This window comes from Apium graveolens, chromosome 1, assembly GCF_009905375.1.
Source record: "Apium graveolens cultivar Ventura chromosome 1, ASM990537v1, whole genome shotgun sequence".
NCBI lineage: Eukaryota > Viridiplantae > Streptophyta > Magnoliopsida > Apiales > Apiaceae > Apium > Apium graveolens.
The window spans coordinates 126,617,615-126,644,011 of record NC_133647.1 but is presented as its reverse complement, the minus strand read 5'-3'; positions in this window follow the sequence as shown (position 1 = coordinate 126,644,011).

Genomic DNA, 26,397 nt, shown 5'->3' with positions numbered 1-26,397 from the left:
ATATCCCATAAGATCAATAACAGAACCCCTACATAGCGTGGCATGAAAATTTTTCTCATTCAGCAAAAACACTATTCATAAGGGTTTCAAAAATTTTCCAAAAATTGGGGTTATTACAGGATTCCATAAGGGCGGAAATTTTCAAAAGAAGGGAAATTTGGGAAAAAGGCAAGAATCAAAGGGGAACATCCAGGCAAACCAAGGGCAAGTTGGAGAAAACAGGTTCCAGAGACCCGAATGCAAGCACTGTGGAAGAAGGCACCCCGGAGTGTGTAATAAGTTGAGCATGACATGCTATAGGTGCAATCAGAAGGGACATTTGGCGAATGAGTGCAAGATGCCGAAGCCAGGAGTTACGTGCTACAAGTGTGGGAAGACTGGACACATGGCTAGGGAGTGTAAGCAATCAGACCAATCAAAGCTCTAATGAACGTGGCAAGTACCAGTGCGAGCATGCCAACTGAGGTATTGGCATTACCTCCACCACCTACACCAACTCCGCAAGCAACAGCAAGGACATTTGATCTGAAGATGAAGGATGCTGTTCAGAATTCTGAGGTGATAGCAGGTACACTTTTACTCAATAATGTCAAAGCTAAAGTATTGATTGATTCGGGAGCAACAAGATCTTTCATATCAGAATCTTTTGTTGATAAGCTTCAATGTGATAAAATGATTATGAGTGAGGTATTAAATGTGGTAATTGCGAACCAAGAGAAGATTCATGTGAATCAATTCTGTCCGAAGTGTGAGATTGATATTTCGGGGTATAAGTTCTCAGCCGACTTGATACTCTTCAAGTTGGGAGAGTTTGATATAATTTTAGGCATGGATTGGTTAGGAGAAAATAACGCTCAGATTAATTTTAAGACCAAGAAAGTGTATTTTAAGGCGAAGAGTGGAGAGAAGGTAGTATTTAAGGGGCAGAGGAAAGAACAACTATTTCTCACAATCGTTCAGGCTAAGAAGCTACTTAGAAAAGGTTGTGAGTTGTTCCTAGCGTATGTAGTGGATTCAGAAAAGGGCAACCCCAACATAGAAGATATCCCTGTAGTTAACGAGTTCCCAGATGTGTTTCCCGACGAACTACCAGGCTTACCACCAGATCGACAAATCGAGTTCGAGATCAACCTTGCTCCAGGCACGGAACCAGTTTCAAAGGCCCCATATAGAATGGCACCAGCAGAAATGAAAGAGTTGGTGAGCCAGCTTCAAGAGTTGTTGGATAAAGGAGTGATATGGCCAAGTACGTCGCCATGGGGAGCACCTGTTCTGTTTGTAAAGAAGAAAGATGGGAGTATACGACTATGCATAGATTATCGGGAGTTGAATAAGGTAACGATTAAGAACCGCTACCCGCTACCAAGAATAGATGACCTTTTTGATTAGCTGAAGGGAGCAAAGTGCTTTTCAAAGATTGACTTGAGATCGGGATACCATCAATTAAAGATCAAAGAAGAAGATATTCCCAAGACAGCATTTAGGACCAGATATGGGCATTGTGAATTCCTAGTAATGCCGTTTGGATTGACCAACGCCCCAGCCGTATTTATGGATTTGATGAATCGAGTATTTAAGAAGTATTTGGACAAGTTTATCGTGGTGTTCATTTATGACATCCTTATTTATTCTAAGTCGGAAGAAGAACATAAACAGCACCTCTGGATAGCATTGGAGATACTCCGTCAAGAGAAGTTGTACGCCAAGTTTACCAAATGTGAGTTTTTCTTAAAGGAAGTTCAATTTTTGGGGCATGTCATTGGAAATGAAGGAGTTAAAGTGGATCCGGCAAAGATTGAGGCAGTTATGAGCTGGGAGAGGCCAAAGACTCCTACGGAAGTGCGAAGTTTTCTAGGGTTGGCAGGATACTATAGAAGGTTCGTCAAGGATTTTTCGAAAGTCGCCACGCCATTGACCAAGTTAACCAGAAAGAATCAAAAGTTTGAATGGAGTGCAGAATGTGAGGATTGCTTTCAATGGTTGAAGCAGAGATTGGTAACAGCTCCGGTGTTAGTACTTCCAGATGATCAAGGAAACTTTGTGATATTCAGTGACGCTTCACATAAGGGATTGGGTTGTGTGTTAATGCAACACAGTAAGGTGATCGCGTATGCGTCAAGACAGTTGAAACCGCATGAGTTGAAGTACCCGACGCATGACTTGGAACTAGCCGCCATAGTGTTCGCACTAAAGATTTGGAGACATTACCTCTACGGAGAAAAGTGTGAAATCTACACGGATCACAAGAATTTAAAGTACATTTTCACTCAGAAGGAACTCAATATGAGGCAGAGGAGATGGCTGGAATTGATCAAGGACTATGACTGTTCGATAAATTACCATCCTGGAAAGGCGAATGTTGTGGCCGATGCTCTAAGTAGGAAGGAGAGATTGAATATGATGGCAACATCAAAGGAGTTATCTGAAGAAATCAAGAGATTTGAACTGGAACTTTGTGCTTGCGGAAAAGTTGAAGAAGTTTGTCGTGCAATGACTTTTCAGCCAACACTAGTGAAAAAGATAAAGAAATGTCAAGAAGAAGTAATGGAGAAAGAGAAGAATCAGTTATCTAGAGAAGAGATTAATAGTCAAAGGGATGAGCAAGGGATACTAAGGTTTTCTTCCAGAATATGGATTCCTCATGTACCTGAAATAAAGAATGAGATCCTACACGAAGCCCACAATTCGAAATTTTCAATCCACCCAGGAAGTACCAAGATGTATCGGGACTTAAAGAAAAACTTTTGGTGGCCAAATATGAAGCGAGACGTAGCGGAATGGGTTGCGAAGTGTTATACTTGTCAGAAAGTGAAGGAAGAACATCAATGACCAAGCGGATTAATTCAGCCCCTAAAGATTCCAGAATGGAAATGGGAAAATATCACTATGGACTTTATAGTAGGACTACCGCGAACGAAATCCGGGCATGACGCTATATGGGTTATAGTTGACCGTCTTACAAAGTCAGCGCATTTCCTTCCAATTAACGAGAAGTCGTCATTAGACAAATTGGTTCATCTGTATGTACGCGAAATCGTACTAAGGCATGGAGTACCTGTATCAATAGTCTCAGACAGAGATCCCCGATTTAACTAGAGATTTTGGAATCAATTTCAAGAATGTCTTGGCACGAAATTGAATATGAGCACGGCATACCACCCGCAGACTGATGGACAAAGCGAAAGGACAATTCAAACAATCAAAGACATGTTGCGCAGTTGTGCAATCGATTTTGCAGGAAGTTGGGACGACCACTTGCCGTTTATTGAATTCTCTTACAACAATAGCTATCATTCCAGTATCGGCATGCCACCATACGAAGCTTTATACGGGCGAAAATGTAGATCACCAACAAGTTGGGATGAAGTAGGAAAAGGAAGGATTCTCGGCTCAGAATTGGTACAACAATTGCATGACTCAGTCAAGTTAATTCAGAAAAGGCTACTTGTTGCTGAAGATAGACAGAGGAAGTATGCGGATCCGGTACGTAAGGATGTTCAATTCCAAATTGGCGAAGCTGTTTTGTTGAAGGTGTCACCTAGAAAAGGGTTGTCTAGATTCGGCAAGAAAGGGAAGTTAGCACCTAGATAGATAGGTCCTTTTGAAATTTTGAGTCAAGTAGGGAAGGTGGCCTACGAGTTGGCCTTACCACCTCAGTATCAGCACGTGCATAATATGTTCCATGTGTCATTGCTTAAGAAGTACAACCCTGACGCTAGCCATATAATAGAATATGAACCAGTAGAAATTCAGGCAGACCTGTCATTTGTGGAGCAATCGGTCAAAATACTCGACTGGCACGAGAAGAGTCTTAGAGATAAGTCAGTAAAGTTAGTAAAAGTACTTTGGAGGAACCCTAAGGTCGAAGAATCGACTTGGGAGTTAGAGTCTGATATGCGTTCCCGGTATCCTCATCTGTTCTCTTAGATTCTAGGGACAGAATCCCTTAAGGGGGAGAGGATGTTACACCCGGCATTTCTGTGTAATATTAATTGTAAATTTGGTGTAATTATAAAGCCGAATGCCAATATATTCAACTATTGTTTGCTTGTGTGAATGAGAATTTCCGCGTCTTAAATTTTCGTTATGTGGTATATGAATTTTCAAAGCAAAAAAATTTATTTATTTCTTTCATTTTTGATTTATAAGGAATATTTTTAAACCTTGAATAAATATCTTTTTAAAAGTTATTTGTTCACAAAATTCAAAAGTAGTTTTATAAAATTTCTAAAAATCCAAGTTATTTTATGGTATAAATTTTATAATTTTTGAATTTGTCTTTTATTTTATAAAAATAAATCTTTATAAATGTTAATTGTTATAATTAGCAAATTACATAGTTGTCCTTGCATGCAAATCCTTTCTATTCAATCCAAAAGGGCTAAAGAGACAATTACCACCCCACTAACTCTTATTTTCTAGCCAAATTCTTCCTTTACCCTTGCATGCAAAATGATCCAAGTTTAAGTGGGAGGGTGGTCATGTCAATTCCTATTTCCACTCACATTTGTCAAAACAAAAACCATAAAACAAGTAAAGACATGATCATTTCACACATCACTCACCACCACACTCTTTCTTCCCTCCCTCCTCTCTCTCACTCTCGGTTTTCTCCCCCCTCACTCTCGGGTTTTGCCGAGATCAACCCCCTCCCCATTTTCTTTCTTTCTCAATCAAGTTTCACCTTCTACAACAAGTAAATGTTACTTCCCATGCCATTATCACTTATATTTTAAAGAGTTTTGAGTAGGAAGTTTAAGTTTTAAGGTTGCATGTTAAGGTTTTAGTTGAAACTCAAAGTACAACCTTGATTCTTGTGAGTTTAAGGTTGTTTTTGAGAGGACTACAAGGAATGGTGAAGTGCCAAGTCTTGAGAAGAAAACTCTTGATATTAAATGGCCATTCCCTTTTATTTCATTCGTCCATGACCATAGGGGAGCCGAATGAATGGTTCTTGAGACCATTCTTGTGGCTTTGTTTAATTTTTGCATGTTTATGTGATAATGGCTTGAATTTTGTAGTAAAAATTTGATGAAACTCCTTGCATGCTAAGTGATCATCTAGATATAGCTCATGCTAGGCTTGCATGTAAATTTCTTGGTAAAACATATTTAGAAAACATGTTGTTTGGCTTACAAAACTCGAAGACATGCATGCATGTAGATTTCAATTAGAATGTTGTAAGATTTTGATCATTTGGAAAGATTTTATTAGTAAGCTTTAATTTCAGTAGGAATAATGTGTTAATATTGATTAATGATTCTTGATGCATGGTAATAAGTCATGTATATCTTTTATAAAATGCATATGTTGTTGTTTCAAAAACTTGATGATTTGTGAGTTGTGAAATGTGGTTTCTTTTATTTTGTCATGATTGCACCTTAGGTAAGGATGATCTCCACCATGATTATTTTCAGTATAAGGGAATTAGTTTAGTAGATCACCATGTTTAAGTCTTGGTTTGGGTATTGGGTTGTTGGTGGTTGAGTTGTCAAGTCAAAACCTTGGAGAAAGGAGAATTATAGTTTCTGCAGAAAATCAGTTTAGTGCCTGAGGTTTAGAGTGAGTTTTGACCATGTCATTGATGTGCAATTTGAGGCCCAAGCCACCAGAAGTTAGTATTGGGAGTATATAAAAGGTTTTAGGTGTTGGTTGGAGGTTTGCATGTCATTTGGTTAGGTGCACAAGTAGAATAACAAAATTTGTCTAGCAGGGGACAGTTTTGTTGCAACTTAGAAATAGGGAGATTTGACCATGTCATGGGTAAACCCTCATTAGGCCCTGTTGGGCCTTAGTTAGAGGGAGTGTCAGAGAAGTTTTTTCAACCATAGTTCATAGGATATGAGTTAGAACCATGTGTCACAAGTTAATTTAAGTTAGGGTGTTATCTGCCCAGGAAAACAGGGGAACCATGGACTTTGAGCTTAGGCCAAAGAAGGCCCAAGCCAGGCCCTTGAGCCATATCAAGTTTGGGAGATGCCCTTAGGTCAGGAGAGTCTTGTGTAAGAGTTTTAAAGGAAAACCTATAGTTTAAGGGTGACAAATGCACTGAAGAAACCATAGTTGTCATTCTGAAATTTGCACCAGTGAACACTTTCACTTAGCACATAGTTTTAGAACACTTAGGAGTGAGATTTAGGCTGACCACCATAGTTGTAAGATATTATAAGGTCAGTAGAATAAAAGGCACAAGTGAGGGTCAATAGGTCTTGGATAGTTTAGTAAAGGCACATCGAGTTAGGAAGCCAAAATTAGAAGACTTTGTCTAGTTTAGCGACCAAGTGACTTAAGTTGGGGGATCGAGATCATCCGAGCCTAGTGTTGCATTATGGTGTATATGGTGTTATTTGGTATTAATATATGATATGTGATTATGTGGCTATGTGTGTGCAACTATAAATTAAAGGTGAATATAAATTAAGTGCATATAGGCCTAAGTGCCATCCATGTTTAAATTCGGGTTGTAAATTGGTTAAGTTGGTGAGAGTATATTATAATGAGGATTATTTTTATTTATGTAGGATATCAAGACGAGGGAAAACTTGCCATAAAGGTCGAGTGAAGCTCCAGTTGTTACTCCTACCAGTCAGACCAGACCAGCCTTTCTCAAGGCAAGTGATTCAACTTGTCCTTCATATTTACTACTAATAGTTCATACATTGCTGCAACTATCCTGTGTCATTCAATATATTAAATCAAGTGTATCTTATGTTTATCTTTGAATTATATAAAAATGTCATGAACCCTCGAGTACGTATTGCAAAGTGGTCTTATCATGATAGTATATTAAAGTAATTCGAATGCCAGGATAAAAGAAAGGGTAATTATAACTCTTGGTTGATTCTCTTGATTTACATGCTGATGATTCCTAAGTATTGATATCTCATCCTGATACTTGAACCCCTATAGAACATTACCTTGAACCCTAAAAGCCAGATACTTATCAAAGTGATTCCTCATTGATTGATACTCCTCTTTCTTATCCTGAAGCTTGACAATTCTGATATATCCTGAGTTAAAGATCATTTCTGCATACCTTAACACCCTTAGTATTCATGAAGCTTATCTTCTTGATGATCCAGCACTGGAACCTTGATGAGAAACCATTGCTTTAAGCCCAATTTGGCATTACCCTTTATAATATCCAATAGCCTCACTAAATCCCCTTGTCTAATCTTTGATATATGAAAACCATTCAGTTACTTTAATAAAGTATAGTTTTGGGAATCATGGCCCTGAGATTTAGTACCATATTTCCCGTGTTTCGAGTTGATCTATAATCCCTTGATAAAAAAAAGAAAAAAATGTTTACTGTAAAAGAGATTTTGTTATAAATCGGCATCAGTTTTTGAAATAAATAAAATGTGGGTTTTCAGTCCCAAAGGGGGATAAATGTTTTCTTTGAATAGTGGATCTGGACTGAGACGTGAGTCATTTCCACACTTATATTAGGCTTAAAAGTTGCCTAGGGATTCCCATTAATGTTTTAGAACCCAGCAAGGTTCGGGATTACTTCGCAGCTGATCACCGGCTGTAATCCGTAGCGTCATAAAATGATTTTGATTAAGATATAATTTTGAAATTGTTTTGATACAAATGGAATAATGCCATCACCCAAAGTTTTATCTCTCGTTATCACTGGTTATGTCTTCCCATTGACATTCTTTAATATATATCTCGATTTATGTTTTGTATCGTATTGTTTAGCACTTGTTGAGCATTTGGCTCACTCCTTGCTTTACCCTGATATTACAGCTAGCAGCTATGGTTAGATTCAAGCAGACTGCCCGTAAGACCTGTGATGCTGATGCTTATGTTCGAGCTCAGGTAGAATAAGTGATAGTAGTTTGTGTGAGGACTCGGTATTTAAAATCAGTTGTAATAGATGGTAGTGTTGGGCTGTTCCAAACCCTAAACTGTAAGATCTTGGATTTGGGTATGTTTATTTATTTGTTGTGATAATTATATTTAATTTGCTGTTTAAGTTGGGGTGTGACAGATTGTCATACCGATTGTCATTCTAGTACAAAAAAATAAATAGAGAAAAATAAAATATAAGTTTTATAACTGGTATGACAATTGATTGTCATACCGATTGTCATGCCAGTATAAAACTGTACTGAATAATTAAAATAAACACAGTTACACTGAAATGGCTCTCAGTAAGACAATTGCAAAAGTCTTGTCGATTGTCATTGCAGTTATAAAACAATATAAACAAAATTTACAAGTACATAAAATATTTACAAAGTTAAAATATTCAGAAATAATTATATTTTAGTCCAAAAATAGATTTCTGTTGAATTTTAGCAAATAAAATCATAGAAAAATATTTTTTAGGGAAAATAAAATATTCTGAGATATTAAAATTAACAAGTTGAATAGATAAATAAGATAAGAAAATAAAAATTACATAGGAATAAGCAAAATAAAATGGTAAACATGATAAAATAAATTTACAAATGAATTTTTCATGAATGAAAAATTCATTTGTAAATTCATTCAAGAACAGATCTCAGATATTAACTAGTTTAATCACTAAAACTATTCAACATACCCAATTTACCAACTAATCTGGTAAATGTGGATTCATCAAGTGGTTTAGTGAAAATATCTGCTATTTGTTCTTCTGTTGGAACAAAAAATAGTTCAACAGTACCATTCATGACGTGCTCTCTAATAAAATGATACCTGATGTCAATGTGCTTGTTCCTTGTGTGCTGCACAGGGTTGTTGGTGATGGCTATTGCACTTGTATTGCCACATAGAATAGGGATTTTGTTTAATACAGAGCCATAGTCCCGTAGCTGGTTCCTAATCCACAAGATCTGAGCACAGCAGCTTCCAGCAGCAATATATTCAGCCTCGGCCGTTGAGTTGGAAACTGTTTGTTATTTCTTGCTGTACCATGAGACTAGCCTGCTACCTAGGGATTGACAACTCCTGAGGTGCTTTTCCTATCAACAACACTTCCCGCGTAATCTGAATCTGTATATCCAACAAGGTTAAAACCAGATTCTTTAGGGTACTAAATACCTAGATTTGGTGTTCCCTTAAGATATCTCAAGATTCGTTTAACAGCAACGAGATGAATATCTCTAGGATCCGCTTGGAACCTTGCACATAAGTATGTAGCATATATAATATCTGGTCTACTTACAGTAAGATAGATTAAAGAGCCAATCATACCTCTGTAGCTTGTGACATCTACCTTAATGGAGTTTTCACATGGTCCAAGTTTGACAGCTGTAGATGACGGAGTCCTTGCTGATGCAGAATCCTCTAGATTTTACTTTTTGAGGAGTTCCTTGAGATACTTGGATTGACAAATAAATATTCCATCTAACCTTTGATTTACTTGTAATCCAAGAAAGAACTTCAGCTCTCCCATCATGCTCATTTCAAATTTGTTGTGCATTAACTTAGCAAATCTCTTACAGAGACTATCATTAGTAGACCCAAATATTATATCATCCACATAGACATTGACTAATAAAGTATCATTCTTATGTTTTTTAGAAAAGAGAGTTTTGTCTATGACACCTCTAATAAAACCATTTTCAATAAGAAATTCAAAAAGAGTGTCATACCATTTTCTCGGAAACTGTTTAAGACCATAAATAGCTTTGAAAAGAAAGTAGACATAGTCCAAATGATCTGGATCTTCAAAACCAGGAGGTTGCTATACATACACTTCTTCATCCAACTTTCCATTCAAAAATGCACTCCTGACATCCATTTGATAAACTTTAAAGTTCGAGAATGCTGCGAATGCCAGAAATATCCTGATGGCCTCTAGTCTAGCCACTGGAGCATAGGTTTCATCATAATCAATGCCTTCAGCTTGAGAATACCCTTTAGCTACCAGTCTTGCTTTGTTTCTTATAACCACACCATCTTCATCTAGTTTATTCCTGAATACCCACCGAGTACCAACAACTTTCTTGTGTGTAGGTCTAGGTACCAGTTTCCAGACTTGTTGATGTACAAACTGATTGAGTTCATCTTGCATAACAATCACCCAATCTGGATCAGTCAGTGCTTCTTCAATCTTCTTAGGTTCCATCTCAGAAAGAAATCCTGAGAACAGACATTCATTTTGAGTAGCACGTCTAGTTCTGACTCCAATATCTGGATCACCAATAATCAACTCAAAAGGATGAGCTTTATTCCAGACAGTCTGCCTTGGAAGATTTGATCTTGATGATTCGCCTTGAAATATACTGGGATGTTGTGTCATACTAGTTGATCCTTCAGCATCTCCCCCTGAGTTGTTGCCAGGTTGACTTGATGATTCTTCGTCAGTAGCAGTGGTATCTCCATTGTTGCCAATGTTTGCATCACCATTACCTTGAGTATCATCATGATTAATAGGTTCTTCACCAGCAACACTATTTGTCCCTTAACAATATAGCAAGAATTATAGAAGGGGTTGAATGGAATTCTTGAACCTTTTTCTCGAAATAAAAATGTTCAACTCGAATATAGATATAATGTTTTGATTAGCACAATGCGAAATAGAAACTTAATTGAATCAAAATATAAGTAATTAAAAACAAGAGTCTTTAAAAACTTTCTGGTGGATTTAAACAATTCCACCAGAGATATATATTATATATCGAGAGGAATCTGTGTGCAAGAATGCTCACAACTGCTTACAAATGGAACTACTGAGAATTACAGGGAAATGCTAAAGATTCTGCTTATACAGATTTCTCTATTTTTGTGTTTTTCAACTATCTCAGTTATTTTTCTATTTGCTACATTATTGGTTTATATATATTACCAAGATTCTTGGTTTATATATATTACCAAGATTACAAAGTCAAAAAGACTGAACAAATATAAAAACTATCAGTCTTAGGCTTTGCTACTTTTCATCCTCCCGGTTAATGGGCTTCCACAGTGTGTTTGTATACATCTCGACAGTTGTGCTCAGCTTTTCACTGTTCAACTGTTGTTTGAATCCTTTACTAGATGAGTACATGATCATCCGTTGGGTTGTTGATCATCCGTCGGGTTGTTGATCATCCGTCGGTTGCTTTGTAGGTTATCCGTCGGGTAGCAATCAAGCATATGACTTCATTTCACTTATACAGAATTACAAGACATCATTTATGTACAATTAATCAACCTATTCTGCATATCTAGTTAAAGTTAACATGACTTATATGCTACTACAGATTCTATACAAAGGTGCATACATAACTGTGCTACAGACTTATTATTACATAAACTACTCACTCGATGGATAATAAGTTAATCATCCGTCGGGACTAAAATGAGTTATCCGTCGGGACTATATTCTTATCGGTCGAGTGCTACATAGTTTCACTAAGTAAAATCTACTTAGATGTTTTGTTTATGAACTCATCAAGTACACAACATATGCACAACAATCTCCTCCAATTTATGTCTACTGGAATTGTAGCCATAAATTAAGAGATACTTGATGCTAACAAAACATCCTTAACATACATCTTTAAAGATAAGTAGATAAAACTGAAAGTGCTTCAAATAATCAAAATTTACAAGGTTTGACTCACAGTCAATTCAAGATGCTCCTCTAGCCTGAGTAGATTCTTCTAGTTCCTTGAAGGTCTGGATCTTCTTCCAAGCTTTCTGTTATTTTCCTCAATCTGATTTTGAAGCTGCCTGTGGAATCTAGTTCATCAGATTCTTAGAGATCTAGCTTTTCTTGCATTTCCAAGAGAGTCTCATTGCTAGAGATACTCAATTGGTCTTCTAATCTGAAGAATCTTCTCACACCCTTGTCATCCATGAACTCCATTAGCTAGTAAGGCCTTAGATGCACTCTTCTCCCTGTGTATGGGATGATTAGAGTCTTTGGGAGTGCATCTTTAGCTCTATCACTCATTAGTTCTTCAATCTTCTTCAATACTAGTCTTCTTGCAGTTACATTGAACCCGAAGTTTTTCTTGAAGGATGAATAAACTTTAATCAGCACAGCTTGGCTCTCTTGAAGAATCCTGTGAAGTGGCCACTGAATCTCCCTTCCTCCTTTGTACTTGAACACTAGCCTTTCAGGTAGGTTCCTGTATGCATCAATTCCCCTCACTTCATCCAGTTCATCCAGATAGAGATTTAGATCTGAAAATTCTTTGATGTCACACAAGTACAAGTAGTCTCCCCTGTTGACTTTGGGTTGAGCTTTAACTACTGATTTGGATTTGAGAGGTGACAGCTTCACTTTCTTGACTGCCCTTGACTTTGTCCTTTTTGGCTTGCTAAGGATTGGTAAGCTGAAGTCAGGTGTTGGTATTTTATCCCACTCTATTGGCTCATGCTTTGGCATAATAGGTTCACCATGTATGTTCCTGTAGGGATCCACCACCCTTATGTCTTCAAATACCACAGAGGGCTTTGATGCTTGAGTTGTAGCTGGTGTGGGTTCCTTAGGAAATTGATCTTCCAATTCCTTATCAACAATATCCAGTTTCCTTTTTGTTCTTCTAGCCAATTCTTTCTTCCTTGGGGATTTCTTCTGTTCTTCAATCTTCTTCTTTGATTCAGCAGCTTCAGATGGTTGAGAGGAAATTTGTTAAGAAGAGTTTACAGCCTGTAGCTTGGCCAAGATAGCAATCTGTTCTTTCTTTTATTTAGTCTTCTTTGCATCTAGAGCAGCTTGCTTCTTTTCCTGCTTCAATCTGGCTTTTTCTTCTCTCTTTGCTTGAGCAAATTGTGGATGTCCAGCTACCACACAGATTTCCTTTCCATTTCTGAATATCTTAGCAATTCTCCTTTTTGAAGCTGAATCAGCTGGATCTTTATAGAAGACAATAGATCTTGACAGAAGCTTCTTTTCATCAGGTTTGGGTGACTCATACACAGTGTCCATAGGGTTCTTCCAAGATGATTTTGGATAATTTGCCCTTGGTTTAAGAATTGTTTCAGCCTTTGGAGACTTGATGCAGGAATATTGTCATCTTTCCAGATAGTTCATGCTCATCTCATTCACACTGATTGGCTTGACATGAGAGTGATGGATGGCTGACTTAATTGGCTCCTTGATAAGTTCAAACTTTTTCTGTATCTCCTCATCAATCTTATTCCAGTTGATCAAACTCAACTTTCCTTTCTTAGCAGCTTTCAAATTTGCTGCTGCTGCTTCAATCAGATATATGCCATCTGCAATTTTTTGCTTGGAGACAGTAACTGAAGGTACAATTACTTTGTTGATTTGAACTTGAAGTGTCTCCCCCTCACTTGGTCCTTTCTCCCCATTACTTGATTCTTTCTCCCCCTTTTTGTTATCATCAAGTTGAGGAGTTAGGCCTTGTGCTTTAGCCAGTTGCATGAGAAGGCTTGTCTGAGACTGTTGATTTTGCAGAAGGATGGCCACATAATTCTCAATAGCTTGAACTCTATCTTCCAGTTTGGCCAGCTTCCTTTCAGAATCTGATTCTCTCCTCAGTCTCAGTAATAGATCTTACATGGTACCATATGGCATTACTGAATCCAGCTTCTCAGAATTGTAAGTCTTCAAGTCAGCTATGTCCTTTTTGATTTCATCTACACTCAGATTCTGTCTGACTTGATGTAGCTTCAATAGATGTAAAGACTCTAGGTGAGCTTGAAGAACAGCCTTGGTACCAGCATTTGAGCTCTTCTGAATGGCCTGTTGAATAGACATAATCTGTTTGACCAAGGATACATTGAATTGTCCAGGAGTAGATTCCTTAGTCAAAGCCCATTCAGGTAGATCAGGAATAGAACTTGGGCCTTCATCTCCTCCTAAGTTCATGCTTCCATCAAATGAAATAGAGTCATCATCATTAGAATTTACTCCAAATTCTTCAGATGGCTTACCATCTTGAAAGGCATCCTATTGACAGCAGCTTTATCTCTTTGAAGAGATTATGAGGTGTGTGCTAAGTTCAAAGTATGTTCTGCCTCCACATTGCCCTGAGCAGCCAACAATTGATAGGCTGACACAGGATGAGTAAAAGTGTCAGCTTCCAAGGAAATATTATCAATTACAGCTTTGTAATGTTGCTGCAATTGTCTTTCCTTTTCAGCATCATCCACAATCATTGACTCACTAGCAATGGCTGGATCCATCCTTATTTCTCATGTACCTGCCTTTCTCTTATAATCTCTCTTTTGTTGTATCAGGGTCTCACCCTGGCTCCCCACCCTCACACCCTCACCTTCACCTACTAAGGTGGGACTCCTTTCACTCACTTTTGCCAATCTTGAATAAATGGATTGATGAGATTCACTCTTTTCCTCTCCTTTTGCCTGGGAGCAACCCAGCCTCTCACTCAATGCACTCTCCTCTCTCAGTCCTAAGAGTGACTGTATTACCACTAAATCTTCTACACTAGAAATAATTGATGTTTGAAGTTGTGCAGAGACACTCGACAGATAAGTGATATCCATCGGGTGAGTGGTAAAGCTATCCGACGGATAACTGCTGTTAAGCTTTTCCGTCGGGATACAGTCACTACTCGACGGATGAGCAATATCCATCGAGAGAGTAGAAATGAATGAGGTGGGAAGAGAAACTATTGTTGACTCTGTGTTGATTGAAGTTATTTGAGGCACAGATGTAACAATAGTATCTGAAAGAATTGGCAAGTGAGCCAACAAATCATCTAAAAGATGATGCTCACTTGCACTAGATTTTGGCTTCCCCAACAGAGTTAAAGAAGGGGAATCAGGAATTGAAGTGTTTATCATATCCACTTCCAGAGAGTTTGTTGGTAAGTATGGTGTTTCAGAGGCTTCTATTATTAGAGATTTTGGCTGTGACTCCATATTTATTGGAGCCACATCAAACTGAATTTGAGAAAGTGCAGGGACTGTGTCTTTAGCACCAGTTTGCACTGTGTGTATGCCCTGTGCATCCCCAATGGTTTTGGATTTCTTCTTTCTTGTGTAAGTTTGGGGTAAGCTTGTGTCCCTAACCCTTTTGGCCTGTGCTCTTGGATGAGAGCTTTGTTCAATAGCCACATCCTTTTGGGAGGATGCAGCTAGAAGTGAGCTTTTGTCCTTTTTAAGCATTGCAGTTTGTTGGGAAACTGCAGTGTGGCTAGGCTGGGATTCACTCAACTCTTCAACCTTATCCTTGGGGTTTCTTTGATGTTCACCCCTTCCCTCACCTAACTGACCCTCCTTCACACTCCCCTCTTTGGCTTTGGTGGATTTTTCAACTGGTACCTTTTGAGAGATACCAGAGGGGGTTTTCTTTCACTTGGATTTAGAAATTACAGTAGTTTTGGCAGCTTTGGTAGGCAATTGTTTGGTCATTGTCACAGTTGCCATAGCTACTCCTGAACTCAAAGAAATTGAGGAGATTGGAATTGTTGAGGGTATGGATGAACTTACCTCACTTACCAGAGGTGTCTGCATTTCAGGAAAGTAGAACATTGGCACATTCTTGTGATGGTTGGCCCTGTTCAAGTCTGCAATGATTCTTCTCTCTTGAACCCAAAAAGCCAATTTGTTGTTTGGGTTCTCAAGTACAATATCTTAACAAAGATGGTTAGCCAATAGCATGAAAAATCTAGCATAATATACATTCTTACCCCTTTTGGCTAACTCACCTAGTTTAAAACCTAACTCATACAAGACAAGGTCACTGAAATTGAAAAATTTATCTGTAACTAGCATGTATAGCATGTTAAGCATGGAAATGTTCATAGAATCAAAATTACTAATTTTTCCAGAGAAAACTTTAGTAACAACATCACACATGAAACTCCATTCCTTCCTAAGACCCAACCTCCTAATATCACTTAGTTTAGTAGTAGGAAGTGCATAATGCATGGAATTAAGCATATTTATAAGATCAGTGTCAGTGTGTGGTGAAGTCACATTATTATCAGGAATTTTGAAACATGCTTTTATCACATCACTATTGATACAGAATTCATTACCTTTGATGGTTAGGGTGATGGTCTTGTCTGTAGAGTTGTAGATTGCAGTGGTCCACATTTCTTCAACAACTTCACAGAAAATTGTGGGAGATTCCAGCATGGCATAATTTAACTTGCAATTCTTCACAAAGTCCGTCATCTTGTGATAGTCTTCTGATTGCTAAATACCCTTATTGACCAAAGCAATGAAGTTGTTCTTCTCATAAATGAACCCAGTTTAAGACATAATCTTTACTACAGGTTCCATTGTTAGAGAATGAAGGCTTGAAGAGAAAGAGTAAATTGACTTGAGAGAGAATGAAATAAAACAGTTGAATTTGAGAATGATAAAAGAAAAGAATTGAAATGAAATAAGCTTTTATACTATCTCAAAAACAACGGATAAAAGTAATAAAGAAAAGTAAATTAACCAATAGAAATTGCCTAAAATAGCCGTTTAAAAATAAACTGTAAAAATTCCACCCATTATCCGTCGTGTAATGCTTACAAACTGTAAGTATACTCGATGGATAATGTTCAGGGAATTAACGGTTAAGATTTAGACAATTCGACGGATGAGGATAGACTGTTATCCGTCGAGTTTTTAAAAAATTCCAGAAAAATAATTGATTTTTATTTGCAAATAGTATATCGATGGATGAATCAACTCGATGGATAATGGTCATCCGTCGAGATGTAAATTTTGACTTAGCCAAATTTTCATCCAAGACTAAAAATCAGCTAAATTTCTGGCTACATATCAACTTGCAAAATAACTCAGATAAATTAAGAGTAATTAAGCATACCTAACTCACTTACCAACCTTGAAAAGGTGGATTCATCCAGTGGCTTGGTAAAGATATCTGCAAGTTGCTTCTCACAATATAGCAAGAATTATAGAAGGGGGGTTGAATGGAATTCTTGAACATTTTTCTCGAAATAAAAATGTTCAACTCGAATATAGATATAATGTTTTGATTAGCACAATGCGGAATAGAAACTTAATTGAATCAAAATGTAAGTAATTAAAAACAAGAGTCTTTAAAAACTTTCTGGTGGATTTAAACAATTCCACCAGAGATATATATTATATATCAAGAGGACTATGTGTGCAAGAATGCTCACAGCTGCTTACAAATGGAACTACTGAGAATTACAGGGAAATGCTAAAGACTCTGCTTACAAAGATTTCTCTGTTTTTGTGTTTTTCAACTATCTCAATTATTTTTCTATTTGCTAAATTCTTGGTTTATATATATTACCAAGATTACAAAGTCAAAAAGACTGAACAAATATAAAAACTATCAGTCTTAAGCTTTGCTACTTTTCGTCCTCCCGGTTAATGGGCTTCCACAGTGTGTTTGTATACATCTCGACGGCTGTGCTCAGCTTTTCACTGTTCAACTGCTGTTTGAATCCTTTACTAGATGAGTACATGATCATCCGTTGGGTTGTTGATCATCCGTCGGGTTATTGATCATCCGTCGGTTGCTTTGTAGGTTATCCGTCGGGTAGCAATCAAGCATATGACTTCATTTCACTTATACAGAATTACAAGACATCATTTATGTACAATTAATCAACCTATTCTGCATATCTAGTTAAATTCAACAAGACTTATATGCTACTACAGATTCTATACAAAGGTGCATACATAACTGTGCTACAGACTTATTATTACATAAGCTACTCACTCGATGGATAATAAGTTAATCATCCGTCGGGACTAAAATGAGTTATACGTCGGGACTATATTCTTATCCGTCGAGTGCTACATAGTTTCACTAAGTAAAATCTACTTAGATGTTTTATTTATGAACTCATCAAGTACACAACATATGCACAACAATCTCCCTCAATTTATGTCTACTGGAATTGTAGCCATAAATTAAGAGATACTTGATGCTAACAAAACATCCTTAACATACATCTTTAAAGATAAGTAGATAAAACTGAAAGTGCTTCAAATAATCAAAATTTACAAGGTTTGACTCACAGTCAATTCAAGATGCTCCTCTAGCCTGAGCAGATTCTTCTAGTTCCTTGAATTTCTGGATCTTCTTCCAAGCTTTCTGTTATTTTCCTCAATCTGATTTTGAAGCTGCCTGTGGAATCTAGTTCATCAGATTCTTAGAGATCTGGCTTTTCTTGTATTTCCAAGAGAGTCTCATTGCTAGAGATACTCAATTGGTCTTCTAATCTGAAGAATCTTCTCACACCCTTGTCATCCATGAACTCCATTAGCCAGTAAGGCCTTAGATGCACTCTTCTCCCTGTGTATGGGATGATTAAAGTCTTTGGGAGTGCATCTTTAGCTCTATCACTCATTAGTTCTTCAATCTTCTTCAATACTAGTCTTCTTGCAGTTACATTGAACCCGAAGTTTTTCTTGAAGGATGAATAAACTTTAATCAGCACAGCTTGGCTCTCTTGAAGAATCCTGTGAAGTGGCCACTGAATCTCCCTTCCTCCTTTGTACTTGAACACTAGCCTTTCAGGTAGGTTCCTGTATGCATCAATTCCCCTCACTTCATCCAGTTCATCCAGATAGAGATTTAGATCTGAAAATTCTTTGATGTCACACAAGTACAAGTAGTCTCCCCTGTTGACTTTGGGTTGAGCTTTAACTACTGATTTGGATTTGAGAGGTGACAGCTTCACTTTCTTGACTGCCCTTGACTTTGTCCTTTTTGGCTTGCTAAGGATTGGTAAGCTGAAGTCAGGAGTTGGTATTTTATCCCACTCTATTGGCTCATGCTTTGGCATAATAGGTTCACCATGTATGTTCCTGTAGGGATCCACCACCCTTATGTCTTCAAATACCACAGAGGGCTTTGATGCTTGAGTTGTAGCTGGTGTGGGTTCCTTAGGAAATTGATCTTCCAATTCCTTATCAACAATATCCAGTTTCCTTTTTGTTCTTCTAGCCAATTCTTTCTTCCTTGGGGATTTCTTCTGTTCTTCAATCTTCTTCTTTGATTCAGCAGCTTCAGATGGTTGAGAGGAAATTTGTTAAGAAGAGTTTACAGCCTGTAGCTTGGCCAAGATAGCAATCTGTTCTTTCTTTTGTTTAGTCTTCTTTGCATCTAGAGCAGCTTGCTTCTTTTCCTGCTTCAATCTGGCTTTTTCTTCTCTCTTTGCTTTAGCAAATTGTGGATGTCCAGCTACCACACAGATTTCCTTTCCATTTCTGAATATCTTAGCAATTCTCCTTTTTGAAGCTGAATCAGCTGGATCTTTATAGAAGACAATAGATCTTGACAGAAGCTTCTTTTCATCAGGCTTGGGTGACTCATACACAGTGTCCATAGGGTTCTTCCAAGATGATTTTGGATAATTTGCCCTTGGTTTAAGAATTGTTTCAGCCTTTGGAGACTTGATGCAGGAATATTGTCATCTTTCCAGATAGTTCATGCTCATCTCATTCACACTGATTGGCTTGACATGAGAGTGATGGATGGCTGACTTAACTGGCTCCTTGTCAAGTTCAAACTTTTTCTGTATCTCCTCATCAATCTTATTCCAGTTGATCAAACTCAACTTTCCTTTCTTAGCAGCTTTCAAATTTGCTGCTGCTGCTTCAATCAGATATATGCCATCTGCAATTTTTGTCTTGGAGACAGTAACTGAAGGTACAATTACTTTGTTGATTTGAACTTGAAGTGTCTCCCCCTCACTTGGTCCTTTCTCCCCCTTACTTGATTCTTTCTCCCCCTTTTTGTTATCATCAAGTTGAGGAGTTAGGCCTTGTGCTTTAGCCAGTTGCATGAGAAGGCTTGTCTGAGACTGTTGATTTTGCAGAAGGATGGCCACATAATTCTCAATAGCTTGAACTCTATCTTCCAGTTTGGCCAGCTTCCTTTCAGAATCTGATTTTCTCCTCAGTCTCAGTAATAGATCTTGCATGGTACCATATGGCATTACTGAATCCAGCTTCTCAGAATTGTAAGTCTTCAAGTCAGCTATGTCCTTTTTGATTTCATCTACACTCAGATTCTGTCTGACTTGATGTAGCTTCAATAGATGTAAAGACTCTAGGTGAGCTTGAAGAACAGCCTTGGTACCAGCATTTGAGCTCTTCTGAATGGCCTGTTGAATAGACATAATCTGTTTGACCAAGGATACATTGAATTGTCCAGGAGTAGATTCCTTAGTCAAAGCCCATTCAGGTAGATCAGGAATAGAACTTGGGCCTTCATCTCCTCCTAAGTTCATGCTTCCATCAAATGAAATAGAGTCATCATCATTAGAATTTACTCCAAATTCTTCAGATGGCTTACCATCTTGAAAGGCATCATATTGACAGCAGCTTTATCTCTTTGAAGAGATTATGAGGTGTGTACTAAGTTTAAAGTATGTTCTGCCTCCACATTGCCCTGAGCAGCCAACAATTGATAGGCTGACACAGGATGAGTAAAAGTGTCAGCTTCCAAGGAAATGTTATCAATTACAGCTTTGTAATGTTGCTGCAATTGTCTTTCCTTTTCAGCATCATCCACAATCATTGACTCACTAGCAATGGCTGGATCCATCCTTATTTCTCATGTACCTGCCTTTCTCTTATAATCTCTCTTTTGTTGCATCAGGGTCTCACCCTGGCTCCCCACCCTCACACCCTCACCTTCACCTACTAAGGTGGGACTCCTTTCACTCATTTTTGCCAATCTTGAATAAATGGATTGCTGAGATTCACTCTTTTCCTCTCCTTTTGCCTGGGAGCAACCCAGCCTCTCACTCAATGCACTCTCCTCTCTCAGTCCTAAGAGTGACTGTATTACCACTAAATCTTCTGCACTAGAAATAATTGATGTTTGAAGTTGTGTAGAGACACTCGACAGATAAGTGATATCCATCGGGTGAGTGGTAAAGCTATCCGACGGATAACTGCTGTTAAGCTTTTCCGTCGGGATACAGTCACTACTCGACGGATGAGCAATATCCATCGAGAGAGTAGAAATGAATGAGGTGGGAAGAGAAACTATTGTTGACTCTGTGTTGATTGATGTTATTTGAGGCACAGATGTCACAATAGTATCTGAAAGAATTGGCAAGTGAGCCAACAAATCATCTAAAAGATGATGCTCACTTGCACTAGATTTTGGCTTCCCCAACAGAGTTAAAGAAGGGGAATCAGGAATTGAAGTGTTTATCATATCCACTTCCAGAGAGTTTGTTGGTAAGTATGGTGTTTCAGAGGCTTCTATTATTAGAGATTTTGGCTGTGACTCCACATTTATTGGAGCCACATCAAACTGAATTTGAGAAAGTGCAGGGACTGTGTCTTTAGCACCAGTTTGCACTGTGTGTATGCCCTGTGCATCCTCAATGGTTTTGGATTTCTTCTTTCTTGTGTAAGTTTGGGGTAAGCTTGTGTCCCTAACCCTTTTGGCCTGAGCTCTTGGATGAGAGCTTTGTTCAATAGCCACATCCTTTTAGGAGGATGCAGCTAGAAGTGAGCTTTTGTCCTTTTTAAGCACTGCAGTTTGTTGGGAAACTGCAGTGTGGCTAGGCTGGGATTCACTCAACTCTTCAACCTTATCCTTGGGGTTTCTTTGATGTTCACCCTTTCCCTCACCTAACTGACCCTCCTTCACACTCCCCTCTTTGGCTTTGGTGGATTTTTCAACTGGTACCTTTTGAGAGATACCAGAGGGGGTTTTCTTTGACTTGGATTTAGAAATTACAGTAGTTTTGGCAGCTTTGGTAGGCAATTGTTTGATCATTGTCACAGTTGCCATAGCTACTCCTGAACTCAAAGAAATTGAGGAGACTGGAATTGTTGAGGGTATGGATGAACTTACCTCACTTACCTGAGGTGTCTGCATTATAGGAAAGTAGAACATTGGCACATTCTTGTGATGGTTGGCCCTATTCAAGTCTGCAATGATTCTTCTCTCTTGAACCCAACAAGCCAATTTGTTGTTTGGGTTCTCAAGTACAATATCTTAACAAAGATGGTTAGCCAATAGCATGAAAAATCTAGCATAATATACATTCTTACCCCTTTTGGCTAACTCACCTAGTTTAAAACCTAACTCATACAAGACAAGGTCATTGAAATTGAAAAATTTATCTGTAACTAGCATGTATAGCATGTTAAGCATGGAAATGTTCACAGAATCAAAATTACTAATTTTTCCAGAGAAAACTTTAGTAACAACATCACACATGAAACTCCATTCCTTCCTAAGACCCAACCTCCTAATATCACTTAGTTTAGTAGTAGGAAGTGCATAATGCATGGAATTAAGCATATTTATAAGATCAGTGTCAGTGTGTGGTGAAGTCACATTATTATCAGGAATTTTGAAACATGCTTTTATCACATCACTATTGATACAGAATTCATTACCTTTGATGGTTAGGGTGATGGTCTTGTCAGTAGAGTTGTAGATTGCAGTGGTCCACATTTCTTCAACAACTTCACAGAAAATTGTGGGAGATTCCAGCATGGCGTAATTTAACTTGCAATTTTTCACAAAGTCCGTCATCTTGTGATAATCTTCTGATTGCTAAATACCCTTATTAACCAAAGCAATGAAGTTGTTCTTCTCATAAATGAACCCAGTTTAAGACATAATCTTTACTACAGGTTCCATTGTTAGAGAATGAAGGCTTGAAGAGAAAGAGTAAATTGACTTGAGAGAGAATGAAATAAAACAGTTGAATTTGAGAATGATAAAAGAAAAGAATTGAAATGAAATAAGCTTTTATACTATCTCAAAAACAACGGATAAAAGTAATAAAGAAAAGTAAATTAACCAATAGAAATTGCCTAAAATAGCCGTTTAAAAATAAACTGTAAAAATTCCACCCATTATCCGTCGTGTAATGCTTACAAACTGTAAGTATACTCGATGGATAATGTTCAGGGAATTAACGGTTAAGATTTAGACAATTCGACGGATGAGGATAGACTGTTATCCGTCGAGTTTTTAAAAAATTCCAGAAAAATAATTGATTTTTATTTGCAAATAGTATATCGATGGATGAATCAACTCGATGGATAATGGTCATCCGTCGAGATGCAAATTTTGACTTAGCCAAAATTTCATCCAAGACTAAAAATCAGCTAAATTTCTGGCTACATATCAACTTGCAAAATAACTCAGATAAATTAAGAGTAATTAAGCATACCTAACTCACTTACCAACCTTGAAAAGGTGGATTCATCCAGTGGCTTGGTAAAGATATCTGCAAGTTGCTTCTCACAATATAGCAAGAATTACAGAAGGGGGGTTGAATGGAATTCTTGAACCTTTTTCTCGAAATAAAAATGTTTAACTCGAATATAGATATATATAATGTTTTGATTAGCACAATGCGAAATAGAAACTTAATTGAATCAAAACGTAAGTAATTAAAAACAAGAGTCTTTAAAAACTTTCTGGTGGATTTAAACAATTCCACCAGAGATATATATTATATATCGAGAGGACTATGTGTGCAAGAATGCTCACAGCTGCTTACAAATGGAACTACTGAGAATTACAGGGAAATGCTAAAGACTTTGCTTACAAAGATTTCTCTGTTTTTGTCTTTTTCAACTATCTCAGTTATTTTTCTATTTGCTAAATTCTTGGTTTATATATATTACCAAGATTACAAAGTCAAAAAGACTGAACAAATATAAAAACTATCAGTCTTAAGCTTTGCTACTTTTCATCCTCCCGGTTAATGGGCTTCCACAGTGTGTTTGTATACATCTCGACGGCTGTGCTCAGCTTTTCACTATTCAACTGCTGTTTGAATCCTTTACTAGATGAGTACATGATCATCCGTTGGGTTGTTGATCATCCGTCGGGTTGTTGATCATCCATCGGTTGCTTTGTAGGTTATCCGTCGGGTAGCAATCAAGCATATGACTTCATTTCACTTATACAGAATTACAAGACATCATTTATGTACAATTAATCAACCTATTTTGCATATCTAGTTAAAGTCAACATGACTTATATGCTACTACAGATTCTATACAAAGGTGCATACATAACTGTGCTACAGACTTATTATTACATAAGCTACTCACTCGATGGATAATAAGTTAATCATCCGTCGGGACTAAAATGAGTTATCCGTCGGGACTATAATTCTTATCCGTCAAGTGCTACATAGTTTCACTAAGTAAAATCTACTTAGATGTTTTGTTTATGAACTCATCAAGTACACAACATATGCACAACAAACACCCTCAGGTTCTTGATCATTTTCTGATTCTGAATCTGACATATCATCAAACTTCAGTTTCTCAGAAGGATCTTCAGTTTGGATACTAGGGAGTTTGGTGTCATTAAATGTAACATTGACACTGTTAGTTACTTTGTGTTGATCAATGATATACACCCTGTATGATCTTCTTCCATAACCAACAAAAATACCCCCATTTGCCTTTGCCTCGAATTTACCACGACGATCATCTCCATCCTTGAGCACGAAGCATCTGGCACAAAATACATGAAAGTATTTGATAGAAGGTTTCTGTTCATTCATAATCTCATAAGGAGTCTTTATGAGGTCCTTATTGATTAGAGTTCGATTCTGAGTATAACATGCAGTATTGACAGCTTCAGCCCAAAAGTACATTGGAAGACCTGATTCACTCAACATAGTTCTTGCAGCTTCAATCAATATATGATTCTTCCTTTCTACCACTCCATTCTGCTGAGGGGTTCTAGGAGCTGAATATTGTTTGGTAATCCCATTGTCTGTACAAAATCCATTGAGAAGTGAATTCTTGAATTCTGTTCCATTATCTGACCTTATTGCTCTAACAGGGACATTAGAATCTAACTTGATCAACTTGATATGATCAATCACAACTTGTGGTGTTTCATCCTTAGAGTGAAGGAATAAAACCCATGTATACTTGGAATAGTCATCAACTATCACAAGACAGTAACACTTCTTTGACATCGAAAGAACATTAACTGGTCCAAACAAATCCATGTGCAATAATTGAAGAATACCAGTTATGGAGGATGTGTCAGTGCCTTTGTGACTTGCTTTCTTTGACTTTCCTTTCTGGCATGCCTCACACAGTCCTTCTGGGGAGAATTCCAGTTGAGGCAGACCTCTGACCAATTCTCTCTTAATAAGAGAATTCATTGCTTTAAAATTGAGATGGGAAAGTCTCTTGTGCCATAGCCAGCTCTCATTTGACGATGCCTTTGCATAGAAACAATTGACTTTAGGACTGCTTCCAGAGTTCATGTCAGCTACGAACAGATTTCCTTTCTGGATTCCCATTAAGGAGGATTTTTCACTTTTCTTGTGCAGGATTTGACACTTTAGCTTGTCAAATAAAACATAGTAGCCCTTGTCACATAATTGACTGATACTAAGCAGATTATGTTCAAGTCCTTGCACAATATACACATTTTCAATGATAACATTTCCAGCTTGCAAACAACCATATCCCTCAGTTAAACCTTTGTTGTTATCTCCAAAGGTAACCACTGGGCTAGCTTTCTCAACCACATTTGATAGCAGGGCTCTATCTCCGGTCATATGTCTTGACGATCCGCTGTCAAGAATCCACACTACCGGTTCCACCTCTTTAATGCCCTGCAATACACATGGATTAGACCTTCTTCGGAACCCAAGCTTGGTTGGGTCCGGCATACTTGTAAAATTGGTCTTTATCAGGCAAAACAACAATCTTAACTTTTATGTTCTCAACTTTCTCAACGACTGGACATTTGACCTTGTAAACAGCCTTGACAAATTTATGTTTAGGCTTAGGCACAAATGTCTCCTTTCTAGCTTTAGGAGGACTAGCAGTCTTAGACCTATTATGCTTCCTATTATTCACATGCTGACGAGGAGTAGTCTTATCACTAGAAACGTGCTTACCATTAAAATACGCAAACATCAAATTAAAAGCACAAGACATGCAATTAGGAACACCACATACTTTATGAGAGGAATTAGCAACAGGAAAATTATGCATGGTAGGCATGGCATTTTTGTTATCCAACTCAGGTATGTCTGAGTTAGTCTTAGTTGCTTTCACAACTTTGACTGGAACTTTCGACACACTTGACTTGGAAACAACCTTCTCATTAGCAAGATCTTCAGCACGTATTTCTTCTTGAATAATAAAGGAGGTCTCATCAAATGGTTCAACAATTGATTCTTTATAGAGGGGTTTATCAAAACCCTTAAGCACATGTGGTACTTCCCTACCTTTAGCACAAACATGAGGAGGGGAGTTTATGCCTAATTCTCCAATAGCAACATTGTAATCATAACCAACTCCAGATGTTTTATTAATAGCTTGCTTATTGTAGAACTCTTTAGCCTTAGAGCAAGAATTAAAGTAAGCTTTAACCTTAGTCTCACGACCGGTGATCTTGTCTTTGAGAATAGTTTCGAGTTGTCTATAACAGTCAACTCTATTCTCTAGAAAAGATACTTGTTCTTTTAATTTGTCTTGATTAATGTGCATAAGTCTTAATTCATTGACCTCTTTCTCAAGGTCTTTGATTTGTTGAGTTAAAATTTCATTATCATGACG